Source organism: Ranitomeya variabilis, chromosome 4 (genome assembly GCF_051348905.1).
Source record: "Ranitomeya variabilis isolate aRanVar5 chromosome 4, aRanVar5.hap1, whole genome shotgun sequence".
Classification (NCBI taxonomy): domain Eukaryota; kingdom Metazoa; phylum Chordata; class Amphibia; order Anura; family Dendrobatidae; genus Ranitomeya; species Ranitomeya variabilis.
Genome location: NC_135235.1, coordinates 398893745 through 398899819, shown reverse-complemented (window position 1 = coordinate 398899819; position 6075 = coordinate 398893745).

Here is a 6075-nt window from a genome sequence, read left to right as displayed (position 1 = left end):
CGCTGTAGAGTGCTCACTAGTGAAGTGACTAGATCGGAGGTGATATTTTGAGGCTCTCACCATAGCCACGCCGATGCAGACGGTTCAGTGCTGAAGTGACTTGATCGGAGCCGATTCCTTGAGCTCCTCATACAGACTCCATTCTAGTCACCTCTTCCGGCTTTTTTATGTTTTGTTTATGGAAATGCTGCAGGTTATAATGGCGCAGGCATCACCGGTCAGACAGGAAGGTGTTAATGGCGCAGGCTTCACCGGTCAGACAGGAAGGTGTTAATGGCGCAGGCATCACCGGTCAGACAGGAAGGTGTTAATGGCGCAGGCTTCACCGGTCAGACAGGAAGGTGTTAATGGCGCAGGCATCACCGGTCAGACAGGAAGGTGTTAATGGCGCAGGCATCACCGGTCAGACAGGAAGGTTCTTTACACTGTTCTATATTTTGTGTATTTGGGCAAAATTCTTTTTTTTTTCTGATTCATAAATCTTACATTTTTATTGTCGCTTTTTGTAATATAAATCCGCTCAGCGCTGATTGTTCACTGTCACCAGAATGTGACTTTTCCCATCTGTCACTGTTCTTGTGTGAAGCCGCGACACTGTGAGGAGAGTGTGGAGATTCACGAGGAGAGGCGTAAAAGACCTCAACCGACAGTCCTCATAACGGAGCGCAACCGTCAGTCCTCATAACGGAGCGCAACCGTCAGTCCTCATAACTGAGCGCAACCGTCAGTCCTCATAACTGAGCGCAACCGACAGTCCTCATAACTGAGCGCAACCGACAGTCCTCATAACGGAGCGCAACCGTCAGTCCTCATAACGGAGCGCAACCGTCAGTCCTCATAACTGAGCGCAACCGACAGTCCTCATAACTGAGCGCAACCGACAGTCCTCATAACTGAGCGCAACCGACAGTCCTCATAACGGAGCGCAACCGACAGTCCTCATAACGGAGCGCAACCGTCAGTCCTCATAACGGAGCGCAACCGACAGTCCTCATAACTGAGAGCAACCGACAGTCCTCATAACTGAGCGCAACCGACAGTCCTCATAACTGAGCGCAACCGACAGTCCTCATAACGGAGCGCAACCGACAGTCCTCATAACGGAGCGCAACCGACAGTCCTCATAACGGAGCGCAACCGACAGTCCTCATAACGGAGCGCAACCGTCAGTCCTCATAACGGAGCGCAACCGTCAGTCCTCATAACGGAGCGCAACCGTCAGTCCTCATAACTGAGCGCAACCGACAGTCCTCATAACTGAGCGCAACCGACAGTCCTCATAACTGAGCGCAACCGACAGTCCTCATAACTGAGCGCAACCGACAGTCCTCATAACTGAGCGCAACCGACAGTCCTCATAACGGAGCGCAACCGACAGTCCTCATAACTGAGCGCAACCGACAGTCCTCATAACGGAGCGCAACCGACAGTCCTCATAACGGAGCGCAACCGACAGTCCTCATAACGGAGCGCAACCGACAGTCCTCATAACGGAGCGAAACCGACAGTCCTCATAACAGAGCGAAACCGACAGTCCTCATAACAGAGCGAAACCGACAGTCCTCATAACAGAGCGCCACCGACAGTCCTCATAACAGAGCGCCACCGACAGTCCTCATAACAGAGCGCCACCGACAGTCCTCATAACAGAGCGCCACCGACAGTCCTCATAACAGAGCGAAACCGACAGTCCTCATAACAGAGCGAAACCGACAGTCCTCATAACAGAGCGAAACCGACAGTCCTCATAACAGAGCGAAACCGACAGTCCTCATAACAGAGCGCAACCGACAGTCCTCATAACAGAGCGCCACCGTCAGTCCTCATAACTGAGCGCAACCGACAGTCCTCATAACAGAGCGCCACCGTCAGTCCTCATAACAGAGCGCAACCGACAGTCCTCATAACTGAGCGCAACCGACAGTCCTCATAACTGAGCGCAACCGTCAGTCCTCATAACTGAGCGCAACCGTCAGTCCTCATAACGGAGCGCAACCGTCAGTCCTCATAACTGAGCGCAACCGTCAGTCCTCATAGCAGAGCGAAACCGACAGTCCTCATAACAGAGCGCCACCGACAGTCCTCATAACAGAGCGCCACCGACAGTCCTCATAACAGAGCGCCACCGACAGTCCTCATAACAGAGCGCCACCGACAGTCCTCATAACAGAGCGCCACCGACAGTCCTCATAACAGAGCGCCACCGACAGTCCTCATAACAGAGCAAAACCGACAGTCCTCATAACAGAGCGCAACCGACAGTCCTCATAACAGAGCAAAACCGACAGTCCTCATAACAGAGCAAAACCGACAGTCCTCATAACAGAGCAAAACCGACAGTCCTCATAACAGAGCAAAACCGACAGTCCTCATAACAGAGCAAAACCGACAGTCCTCATAACAGAGCAAAACCGACAGTCCTCATAACAGAGCAAAACCGACAGTCCTCATAACAGAGCAAAACCGACAGTCCTCATAACAGAGCAAAACCGACAGTCCTCATAACAGAGCGAAACCGACAGTCCTCATAACAGAGCGAAACCGACAGTCCTCATAACAGAGCGAAACCGACAGTCCTCATAACAGAGCGAAACCGACAGTCCTCATAACAGAGCGCCACCGACAGTCCTCATAACTGAGCGAAACCGACAGTCCTCATAACAGAGCGCAACCGACAGTCCTCATAACTGAGCGCAACCGACAGTCCTCATAACAGAGCAAAACCGACAGTCCTCATAACAGAGCGAAACCGACAGTCCTCATAACAGAGCGAAACCGACAGTCCTCATAACAGAGCGAAACCGACAGTCCTCATAACAGAGCGAAACCGACAGTCCTCATAACAGAGCGCCACCGACAGTCCTCATAACTGAGCGAAACCGACAGTCCTCATAACAGAGCGAAACCGACAGTCCTCATAACAGAGCGCCACCGACAGTCCTCATAACAGAGCGCCACCGACAGTCCTCATAACAGAGCAAAACCGACAGTCCTCATAACAGAGCGAAACCGACAGTCCTCATAACAGAGCGCAACCGACAGTCCTCATAACAGAGCGCAACCGACAGTCCTCATAACAGAGCGAAACCGACAGTCCTCATAACAGAGCGCCACCGACAGTCCTCATAACTGAGCGAAACCGACAGTCCTCATAACAGAGCGCAACCGACAGTCCTCATAACTGAGCGCAACCGACAGTCCTCATAACAGAGCAAAACCGACAGTCCTCATAACAGAGCGAAACCGACAGTCCTCATAACAGAGCGAAACCGACAGTCCTCATAACAGAGCGAAACCGACAGTCCTCATAACAGAGCGAAACCGACAGTCCTCATAACAGAGCGCCACCGACAGTCCTCATAACTGAGCGAAACCGACAGTCCTCATAACAGAGCGAAACCGACAGTCCTCATAACAGAGCGCCACCGACAGTCCTCATAACAGAGCGCCACCGACAGTCCTCATAACAGAGCAAAACCGACAGTCCTCATAACAGAGCGAAACCGACAGTCCTCATAACAGAGCGCAACCGACAGTCCTCATAACAGAGCGCAACCGACAGTCCTCATAACAGAGCGCCACCGTCAGTCCTCATAACTGAGCGCAACCGTCAGTCCTCATAACAGAGCGCCACCGTCAGTCCTCATAACAGAGCGCAACCGACAGTCCTCATAACTGAGCGCAACCGACAGTCCTCATAACTGAGCGCAACCGTCAGTCCTCATAACTGAGCGCAACCGTCAGTCCTCATAACGGAGCGCAACCGTCAGTCCTCATAACTGAGCGCAACCGTCAGTCCTCATAACAGAGCGAAACCGACAGTCCTCATAACAGAGCGCCACCGACAGTCCTCATAACAGAGCGCCACCGACAGTCCTCATAACAGAGCGCCACCGACAGTCCTCATAACAGAGCGCCACCGACAGTCCTCATAACAGAGCGCCACCGACAGTCCTCATAACAGAGCGCCACCGACAGTCCTCATAACAGAGCGCCACCGACAGTCCTCATAACAGAGCAAAACCGACAGTCCTCATAACAGAGCGCAACCGACAGTCCTCATAACAGAGCAAAACCGACAGTCCTCATAACAGAGCAAAACCGACAGTCCTCATAACAGAGCAAAACCGACAGTCCTCATAACAGAGCAAAACCGACAGTCCTCATAACAGAGCAAAACCGACAGTCCTCATAACAGAGCAAAACCGACAGTCCTCATAACAGAGCAAAACCGACAGTCCTCATAACAGAGCAAAACCGACAGTCCTCATAACAGAGCAAAACCGACAGTCCTCATAACAGAGCAAAACCGACAGTCCTCATAACAGAGCAAAACCGACAGTCCTCATAACAGAGCAAAACCGACAGTCCTCATAACAGAGCAAAACCGACAGTCCTCATAACAGAGCAAAACCGACAGTCCTCATAACAGAGCAAAACCGACAGTCCTCATAACAGAGCGAAACCGACAGTCCTCATAACAGAGCGAAACCGACAGTCCTCATAACAGAGCGAAACCGACAGTCCTCATAACAGAGCGCAACCGACAGTCCTCATAACAGAGCGCCACCGACAGTCCTCATAACAGAGCGCCACCGACAGTCCTCATAACAGAGCGCCACCGACAGTCCTCATAACAGAGCAAAACCGACAGTCCTCATAACAGAGCAAAACCGACAGTCCTCTTAACAGAGCAAAACCGACAGTCCTCATAACAGAGCAAAACCGACAGTCCTCATAACAGAGCAAAACCGACAGTCCTCATAACAGAGCAAAACCGACAGTCCTCATAACAGAGCAAAACCGACAGTCCTCATAACAGAGCAAAACCGACAGTCCTCATAACAGAGCAAAACCGACAGTCCTCATAACAGAGCAAAACCGACAGTCCTCATAACAGAGCAAAACCGACAGTCCTCATAACAGAGCAAAACCGACAGTCCTCATAACAGAGCAAAACCGACAGTCCTCATAACAGAGCAAAACCGACAGTCCTCATAACAGAGCAAAACCGACAGTCCTCATAACAGAGCAAAACCGACAGTCCTCATAACAGAGCAAAACCGACAGTCCTCATAACAGAGCAAAACCGACAGTCCTCATAACAGAGCAAAACCGACAGTCCTCATAACAGAGCAAAACCGACAGTCCTCATAACAGAGCAAAACCGACAGTCCTCATAACAGAGCAAAACCGACAGTCCTCATAACAGAGCGCCACCGACAGTCCTCATAACAGAGCGCCACCGACAGTCACCATAACAGAGCGAAACCGACAGTCACCATAACAGAGCGAAACCGACAGTCACCATAACAGAGCGAAACCGACAGTCAACATAACAGGGCGCCACCGACAGTTATAAGAGCGCAACCGACAGTCACCATAACAGAGCGCAACCGACAGTCACCATAACAGAGCGAAACCGACAGTCAACATAACAGGGCGCCACCGACAGTTATAAGAGTGCAACCGACAGTCACCATAACAGAGCGCACCCGACAGTCACCATAACAGAGCAGAACCGACAGTCATCATAACAGAGCAGAACCGACAGTCCTTATAACAGAGCACCACTGACAGTCATCATAACAGAGAACAACCGACAGTCATCATAACAGAGCGCAACCGACAGTAATCATAACAGAGCGCAACCGACAGTAATCATAACAGAGCGCAACCGACAGTAATCATAACAGAGCGCAACCGACAGTAATCATAACAGAGCGCAACCGACAGTAATCATAACAGAGCGCAACCGACAGTCACCATAACAGAGCGGAACCGACAGTCACCTAAGCATCTCTGGAAACTCCTTCAAGATTGTTGGAAGACCATTTCCAGTGACTACCTCTTGAAGCTCATCAAGAGAATGCCAAGAGTGTGCAAAGCAGTCATTAAAGCAAAAGGTAGCTACTTTGAAGAACCTAGAATATAAGACATATTTTCAGTTGTTTCACACTTTTTTGTTAAGTATATTATTCCACACGTATTAATTCATAGTTTTGGTGCCTTCAGTGTGAATGTACAATTTTCATAGTCATAAAAATACAGAAAAATCTTTAAATGAGAAGGTGT